General features: G+C 33.9%; 1 pseudogene; it reads right to left on the bottom strand.

The window, feature by feature from the left end:
* Window positions 1–4,651: 4,651 nt before the first annotated feature.
* LOC123690345 lies at window positions 4,652–9,168 on the bottom strand (annotated as a pseudogene).
* Window positions 9,169–9,917: the final 749 nt, after the last annotated feature.

The following is a 9,917-nucleotide window of genomic DNA, read 5'->3' as shown; positions in this document are numbered from 1 at the left end:
CCACAATTTATAAAGATATTGTGTGAATATATGTTTATACAATTTTTTTTTTTCAAATAGTGCTAATATATTAACTAACCTTAAAATGTAATAATTAAAATTTATTACTAAAAGGAGCACCTTTCATTGTGTGAATTGTGCAAAATATTAAGTAGAAAAAAATCTATCATCTGCGAGCTAATCTGGCGTGCGCCACCAAAACCGCTAGATTTACATATATTATATAATAAAACTGTAAAAACTATTTTAAACTATTTTAATAAAGTACGAAGATTCATGCCCATTTTCCTCTATATGTTACCTTTTATCTTTTGGAAGCATCTACTAGAGTACATTTTTAAATATGTTAAACTATACCGGACTTATATTTCGATTCCACATTTGACAGTAGCTTCTGTCATTTTGTAAAATAACCACATATAAAAGAATAGTGATGTACACAAATATTGATAAGCAATCGCTATTTATGTTTATGTAATATTGGTGTACCAATTAAAGACTAAATTATTGATTTTTATTTAAATAAATACATAATTCTTAAAAGGTCGGCAACGCACTCGCGAGCCCTCTGGCATTGAGAGTGTCCATGGGCGGCGGTATCACTTAACATCAGGTGAGCCTCCTGCCCGTTTGCCTCCGGTTCTATAAAAAAAAAAAACATAATTATTCGTAATAATTATTTATTAATTAGTAATCGCTGCTCAGCCAAGAATACAATTTCGCAACGTCACGATTTAGTACTTTTCATAACGTTGCAACACTGAAATTGTCAAATCTGGAATCGAATTAATTATTAAAAGTTTTAGGGCCTGTTTCACAATGTATGGATAAAGTGCCAATTAGCTATGCAACACAAATTATTCGAAAGATAAAAGTTCCAAATAAGATTCTTTCATGACGTATAGCGCTATCTGACAGTTGTGTAACGCAAAAATACTATTTATCCTACCAATAAGTAATAAATTGCTTATTTGGAACTTATCCGGACATTGTGAAACAGGCCCTTAGTATAGTATATTTTATTGTCTAAAATATAATGCTGCGGGTTTGGCGGGTCTATCATTTATATAATATCCTTTAAATTAATAATAATAAATCAATCAAACACGATCGACGATGTTTTACGAATTAGATATTTATTAACAGAAATCTTCCAGGTCTTCAAAGCATTAGCTAACTGCTCGGTAATCGTTGCTAATTTGCTGCTCCATGTAACACCTGGTACTAAGGAATGTTATTCTGTAAAATAAACGAAAATTCGAGAATTCATTATATCAATAATGATGATAATTTCTGGGTCACATGCAGGCATTTTTAAAACTTGTTTCCTCTTACGAAAGTTTTAAATTTTAGCAGTTTCAACTTCAAATATATTCACAATGATAAAAGTGTTAAAAATTCCATGTACATTCGTCAAACATGCATTCTACTGCAGGCTTACTACCCAAGTTCAATAAGAAAAAGAAAAATATAACGAAAACCAGTTGTACCTTTGAGGTATGGGCCTCAGATTTTTAGAGCATATTATATATTTTTGAGAGCTTTTCTTTTGCTGACAAGATTAATGTGTGGGTAGTATGTGTAAAAGTAAATAATTACTGTTGACGTAATCACCAAATGACAATTTCAAAGATCCCCCCCCCTATAGTTCTTACGTAATAAATAAATAAATAAGATGACATTTGCATGCCTATTTATATGAAGCGGATTTTTGTAATTTATGTAACTAATTGTAAGACTATTCTAGCCAATAATCGATTTGATTTGATTTGATACGTAACTTCAACGGTCCCACCACAAAGCATAGAGCTCAATAAATTTAAACGGCCTATTGAAGATATTTCAAGACTACGTAATATAATATACATACTAATAAAACAAAAAAAAACAAAAATTTCGTTTATTAAGTTACATTCCTTTATTAAGTCAATATACATTTTAGTTCATCCCTTTTAAGTTCTATAACCTGTGTTAGGGATGTACACTCTTTCCTATATAATGTTAACTTAACAAAGGTCTAATCTAAACAAAACAATGAACTTACATACTAAGTAGTACTTAAATAAACAATCCAATACATAATAATAACTAATAAATGATGTATTGAATTTCAATGGTAACCTCGCTGATGGAGTAGAGTGCCTGAGGCCGCGCCCCGGGCGACTCGCTATAATTATTAACATCGTACTCGCACAGCTATACCCGGGGCGGGATACAATTTCAAAAGCGATTCGCCCCGGGCAACGAGCTATACTAGGTTTAACTTGACTCCTATAGAATGTCTCGCTATGTTGACGATTTATTTATTGCCAGGGTTCATTTATTTACTTAATTATAAGTAATCTAACAGCTTATCTTATATCTTTAAACGAGCAATTCTTGTATATATATATATAATTGGAATCTCGGGATCGGCTCCAACGATTTTGATGAAATTTAGTATACGGGGGGTTTCGGGAGCGATAAATCGATCTAGCTAGGATTAAATGATAGAAAATAACAAAAAGGTGGTTTTTGAGAAGTCCCAATTCAGACTGAAAAATGTTATTCACCGATAGATCTCAGGATCTTCCTGAGATCTATCGGTGAATAATAATACCATTTTTGCTTTAACGACACAACAACACTAAAGCTATTCCAGCATATATAATCTATATTGTTCATATTTCATCATTTTATTAGTATGTAATTCGTACTTATATATAATTTCCAAAAACACAATTTATAAAAAAATAATAATACCGAGCAAAGCTCGGCCATCCAGGTACTACATTTTATAATACAAAATACGAAGACAATACAGAAAGCCAAAACAATTTATGTATAAAAAAACAGAAAACAAGCAAGTGCTTTAATAGTTAAAGATACATTTAAAAAAACAAAAGAATAAAATTAAAAAATTGAAATTTGACATTTAAAAGCAACAAATAACACAAAGAATTTTAAACTACTACTTAAAATCAGAGTCTTCCCGCTTCTCCAAGTTTCTCTTCGCTTCTCCATATCACCTGGATGTCTGTTATTTCAAACCAATTCCTCTGAGGGTGTTTTATTAAGTTTAAGGAACTAAATATTATGACAGTATCCGGTCAATATATTCTTGAAGCCTTGTTGTATCTACAAAAAAAATTCAACGATTTTTAAAGTATGGTGACTTTCACCAGTATAATACGCGAAATATAACTAATTTGAGTGATTATGTAATGTAATTTGAAACCAACCAGGCTCCAGAGATAAACCACTCCTTATATGGAAATTGTATTCGTTTTTACAACAAACTCCCAAGCGACATTACAGAATTATTAATTTTGAATTGAAATTATCAATTTGAATTTATTTTCAAAGCCCTCGTTAATCAATAAAGCTTTTTATAAATGTGACGAATACTTAAATGATCCTAATCATTGGGATTGATTTGCTCCAGTACAAACAATGAGTATTAAAAACTTGGCGATTGAAAAGAGTGGCGGAAAGTTTCTTGCCAGTTCTTCTTGCCCGCTCTACGACTTGCGAACTGGTAGTAAATGTAAATTTACAATTAATTTAAGTTTTTTGACGTTCATAAGTGTACTTGTTTACCTATATGAATAAAGATATTTTAATTGATTGAATAGTGTACCAACTCTTAAAAGGCAAGCCTATGGTATCGAGAGTGTCCATGGGCGGCGGTATCACTTAACATCAGGTGAGCCTCCTACCCGTTTGCCCCCTGTTCTATAAAAAAATCTGCGTTCACTGCAGATGTCGTTATGCGACTGAATTTCCATCTAAAGTACTATTTACTACATGAATACATCAACCAATAGCATGTTTGTTTGTTTGTTTTTCTCGATCTCTCTTTCTCACTCTCTCTCTCAATCGGTCTCAATATTGTTGTTCTAAGACTAGGTGGTATGGTCGAAAGACCTAGCCTGCGCCATGGACGAGAAAAAATCAATATTGTTTTCGATTTTATAAACCTAAAGTTGTTTCAATGTAATTTTAACTGGGAATTGCAAAAAGACATAATATTTGTATGCCTAAATGCTCGCAGCCATATCTAGCCGTAGGCATGTCGGGCGGAATGCGGCAATAACAATTTATTCATCGCGTAAAATTTTACTTGAAATACATACGATTATTATTTGCTTTTTCTGATGGAGATTTTTAATTAAATTTCACGCTAACACAAAAGTAATTAAATACAATGAAACGGCTGCTATATTGTTTCTTATGCGGTAAGAAATTCATAATTTAATTTCAAATCGTCAATTTCCTCTTTGGTTATCATTTTATTTATTTATTTAATTATAAGAAATGTAACAGCTTATACTTATACATATTATAATACAAAACACTAAGACAATACAGAAAGCCAAAACTGATTACATAGATAAACAATTTATGTATAAAAAACAGAAAACAAGCAAGTGCATTTATAGATAAAGATACATTAAAAGAAACAAAAGAATAAAACTAAACTGAAATTTAACATTTAAAAACAACAAATATTACTTAGAATTTAAAACAACTACTTAAACGAAGGAAAGGAAACCAACTTGCCTTACACCCGAACCCAATAATTAATCCACAATCACAGATTGAAAACAATCTGAGATCAGACCGTGACAGTCTATTAAACTCCTATCTGCATCCCAATAATCAAACCCTATATATAATAATAATAAACCTTTTATTTCATGCAATTTTTTCAGGTTACATGTGTAGTTTTAAGAAAGAAAGAAATAATAGTAAAGACATTAATTACACTTGTTTCCAATTAATTTAGAAAATAGTTTAAATGTATAACTAGGTTTGTTTTGCATGAACCCCTCCTCAAGTGAAGGTGAAGGCCTCCTCTAAAGAACTCCATGAGTCTCTATCTTGAGCTATTTGCGGCCAGCAGGTACCAGCTGTTTTTATCAGCTCGTCTGCCCATCTTGTGAGCGGTCTGCCTTTGGGACGTTTGCCGATTGGACCTTTCCACGTTGTTACCCTGTTAGTCCATCTCTCGTCCTTTAACCTCGCTACGTGCCCAGCCCACTTCCATTTCAATTTCTTAGCGTAGGTTAGAGCATCAGTCGCTTTTGTGGTTTCTCTAATTTTTGTGTGACGTATTTTTTGCATCTTTTTAATATTCAGCATACTTCGCTCTATTCCTCGTTGGCAGGTAGTGATTTTGCTTTTTAATTTAGATGTATATTTCCAAGTTTGACAAGCGTATGTTAGACAAGGTAGGAGGCATGACGTCATGACTTTTGTTTTAACATTTATTGGCATGTTGCTTTTGAATATCTCTTTTAAGGACCAGTACTTGTTCCAAGTGTTTTGCACTCTTCTTTCTGCTTCTAGTTCGTTTTGTTTTCTGCTGAAGCCCATTTGTTTTCCGAGGTAGATGTAATTTTCTGTATAATTCAGAGTTTCGTTTTCCACTGATATTCTTTTCTGTATACTATTTGTCATGACCATGGTTTTCGAGAGATTCATTTCTAGTCCTACTTGTTTACTGGCTGTGTTCAGTGAGTCAATCATGCTTTGTAATTGTGTGCTTGATTCTGACATCAGAACCAAGTCATCTGCGAAGCGTAGGTGGGATAAATACTTGCCATTGATGTTTAGTCCTGTCTTTTCCCAGTTGAATCTTCTTATTATTGACTCTAAGATAGATATAAATAGTTTTGGAGACAGGGGGTCGCCTTGCTTTACGCCTCTTTCGATGGAAAACGTAGGGCCAGTGGATTCCAGCTTTATTTTTGCTGTACTACCTTTGTAGATGTTTCTGATTATATCTATATATTCTTGTTCAACTTTTTGAGCTTGCAGAGCGGTCCAGATACTTGAATGTGACACAGTATCGAAAGCTTTTTTATAATCGACATATGCGATGTAGAGTGTTCTTTGCTTCTCTTGATATTTTTCTATTATTTGTTCGAGAGTATGTATATGATCTATTGTTGAAAAGCGCTTGCGGAAGCCTGCTTGTTCGACTGGTTGCTGTGCTTCTATTGTGACACTTATTCTTTTGTTAATTATACAGGAAAACAGTTTATAAATACATGAGACTAAGCTAATAGGCCTGTAGTTTGTGATATCTTTTGAGTCCCCTTTTTTGTAAATTAAGATAATTTCCGACTCCGTCCACTGCGACGGTATTTCGGCAGTTTTTAATACAAGGTTAAATAAATATGTTAGTGGGGGAGTCAGTAGCGGCCAGGCAACCTTTATGGCTTCATTTGTAATGCCGTCTGGTCCAGGGCTTTTGTCGAGCTTTAGCCTTTTTATTTCTTGCGTGACTTCTCTTTCAGTTATTGGTGTTATGTTTCCGCTCTTATTTGTAGAGTAAGTGTCATTTGCATTTCTATAGCTAGTTTGCTCGTTTCCTTGGGCTTTATATAGGGTTTTATAGAAGTGGGTTGCTACATCTATAATTTCTTTGCGATTATTTACAATTTTGTCTTTGCTGTTTAAGCCTTCTATCCAATATTTATTTGTTCTTAATTCTTTAAGGGCCTTTTTTGAGCTTCCTGCTTTTTCCAAGTGGTTTTTTATAGTTTTCGATCTGTAGTTTTTGTAATCATGTTTGATGTATTTACTTATTAGTTTGTATAGAGCTGATAGTTCGTTTCTTGAGGCTCGAGTTTTTATCTTAGCATGTTGTAACTCTTGTCTTCTCTTGATAAGTGCTAGAGTACGCTCTTTTAGAACTTTATGTTTACTTTTTGGTACTTCGTTGGATGTTCGAGCGTCCTGTAAACTCTGGGTTATAGCCTTAATTAATGTGTCATAGAAATACTGTACTGGTGTATTTTCTTGGCATTTATTTATATCCTGTAACTGAGATGCTATGTTTTGTTTGTAAGATCTCATTTCTTCTTCAGTTTTCAGTGATGAAAGTCGGTTACTTCTGTACGTTGTGCGTTTTTTCTTTTGCTTTGTGAGAGACATTGTTGCTCTGATTGCCCTGTGGTCTGACGGGTAGTTCAGATTTAAAACTTCTATGTTTTGAAGGATATTTGGTTGATTTGACAAAATGTAATCTATTTCATTTTTGTATTTACCATTTGGTGATCGCCAGGTCCATCTTTGGTTTGGTTTTTTGTGAAAGAAAGTATTTAAGATGGCAAGGTTGTGTTCAAGGGCAAAATCAATTAGCCTCTGACCTCTCTGGTTTCTTTCCCCATACCCGTTTGGTTTCATTATTAGGTGTTCTTCTTTTCGCGGTTGTCCTATTTTCGCGTTAAAGTCGCCCATTATTATATACTTTTTATGAGCTTGGTCTAGGGCTCTATTAATATTCGAGTAGAAGGTGTTAATCTCTTCTTCACTCGCAGTTTCAGTCGGTGCGTATATTTGTATAATCGACATGGACATTCCTTGTATGTTTAAGTTTAATAATGCTACTCTCTCGTTTATGCCCAAGAAGCTTTCAATCCAGTTCTTACGTGTTTTATTTATTATGAAACCGACTCCATATTTGCCAGGTGTGTGTCCTGTGTGACATAGTACGAAATTATTGTATTCTTCTATCCGGGTACCCGCCCTTCTTATTTCACACAATCCAATTATGTCGTATTTGACTCTAGTGATTGCTTCGCTAAGTTCAATTAGGCGTTCGTAGGTAGATAAAGTTCTGACGTTGTAAGATAATATGTAGAGCTGGTCTTTCTTCTTTTTAGTTGAGTTAAGTATTTCTAGGGATTTAGTTTCTTTCGTTGAAGAATGTTGAAGTTTTTTCTTTAGAGGGTTTTGGTCTTGATCTTCCACGGTGACCAGCCGGGTTGGAAGATGGTTTTCGTCGTTTAGTTGAAATTTATTAGATGTTGTATCTTTGAGGGAGGGGATTGTTAATTGCTATGAGTGTAAGCTACTGGCTGTTTTGTCGTTGATTTGTTTATTGGCGTTATTTTTCGCTAGGTAGCTTAGTATGCTTGGTTTTAGAATTCCTTCTGAGACACTGTTTGATCGAGGTAAAGATGGGTTGGATTGGTTTATTTTGTTTTTCTTGGTGGCTCTCGTGTTGTTACCAACTAGTCCTTGAGACTTGGGATCTGACTCTGGTGAATTCGCCAGTGATCTTTTGTTGTTTGATTTTAGTACAATGAGTTTATCGTATTTTATTGTGACTTTATTTCCTTTCTCACGCTCTTTATTCGCTTCTTCTTGTAATTCTTTCCTTTTTTCCAATATGTATTTAGGGTAGTCTTCGTTCAAATAGTATTGGGTATCTTTCAATAATCTTTTTTGCTTGAGAATACTGACCTTTAAACCAAGGGTAGAAAAAGTCACCTTTATTGGCCGGGGTTTATCACCTTTCTTTCCCAGTCTCTTTGTTTCCTGAATATCTCGGCAATTCAGTTTTAAGGACAGTTTTTCATTTATAAAGTGCAATATATTGTTCTCCAAGCTATGGTACGACGTCTCGTCCTCTTCAATACCGAAGAAAATTATATTTCTTTGTCTTGCTTGTTTTTCCATAAATTGAATTCTTTTTTCTTGTTGTTCAACTTTTTCATTCAAGATCTGGTGTTTTCCTTCCAGAATTGTAAATTTTTCTTCTAGTTTGTTGGTTATGTTATGTGTTATTTGTTCTGTCACCCTTTCACCATTTTTCTGAATTTCAATTTTTTGTGCGTTCAGTTCTTTTTGGATATTTTCTAAAGCTTTCATAATTTCCTCCATGGTGACTATTTTTGTTTTGATACTCGTGGCGCCCTCTAGTAGGACTGGGTAGTATTATTTGATCTGTTGTACGCTCTGTAGCGAACAAGTCTAGTCGAAGGTAGTGCGTTTCTTTTCAAATAGATGGCGCTGTACTACAATTCTTTATTCTATGACAAGGGAAGTTGCAGATTCATTCAGGTGTGAGGTTATGTTTCTCAAAAAACGAGATAATTTTCACCATCCACTATTTATTTGCACTCCGGGTCTTCGGCACTTTCATAAGTTAGCACTGGTACAGTTTAAGTTCTTGGATTAGCGAGAGTAGACTTGAAGAGCTTCGAAATTGTTGTTTCTTTACACTTCAGATTTTTGTGGATTTTTCTGTATTATTCGTTAACTTAGAGTCTTGCCTTCACTATATAGACTTAATCACTAGTTTATAGTCATTTGTACGATTTTGTTATCACTAAATTCACTTTTATTATAATTTTTAGTAACTTTTTATACGGACTGTGTTGTTTACCGCGTCTCAGTCTCAGTCAAACCCTATATACGGATATAATGTTATCCTTCCGCTCTTTACACTCATATTTAATAATCAATATAAACCAAATAAAGTAAATAAATAATAAATACACATGTTTAAAACATATCAAATAGCTTTTTATTTATTTTCAAAACTGTTGTGAGTTAAAATCTTAAGATAGGATATTGGCACATTGAACTGTCATTTTCATACAATGGTCTATCCACATACACCGATAGGACCTACCATGGATAGCTTGTATGGACAGACATTTGTTGGCATGATGGCACTTTTATCAAATATGGATTCAGTTGTCTATCTCAGATGGTCAAAAATGGATTGAGATAGGTTATTGGGTTTGGGCTTTAGACCCACAATGTCATCGGCGTGTGTCAGGCACTGTACTGTACTTTTTTTTATAGAACATGGGGCAAACGGGCAGGAGGCTCACCTGATGTTAAGTGATACCGCCGCCCATGGACACTCCCAATGCCAGAGGGCTCGCGAGTGCGTTGTCGGCCATTTAAGAATTGGTACGCTCTTTTCTTGAAGGACCAAGTCTTTGTATCTGTCTAATAACATTTTTTTACAGGTATGCTTTTGATTTTGATGAGCAATTCTGAAGATGGAAGAAAGTCATTTACGCTGTCTAAAAAGGCTTTAAAAGGTCTAAAACCAGGATATGAACAAAAGAGATTAGTTAATTTCAGACATTATCCATCGATTTTCTAAAAAAATTGATATTTATGTT

Source organism: Pieris rapae, chromosome 24 (assembly GCF_905147795.1).
Source record: "Pieris rapae chromosome 24, ilPieRapa1.1, whole genome shotgun sequence".
NCBI classification, from domain to species: Eukaryota; Metazoa; Arthropoda; class Insecta; order Lepidoptera; family Pieridae; genus Pieris; species Pieris rapae.
The sequence above is the reverse complement of the archived record's forward strand: the minus strand, read 5'-3'. Positions and strand labels throughout refer to the sequence as shown.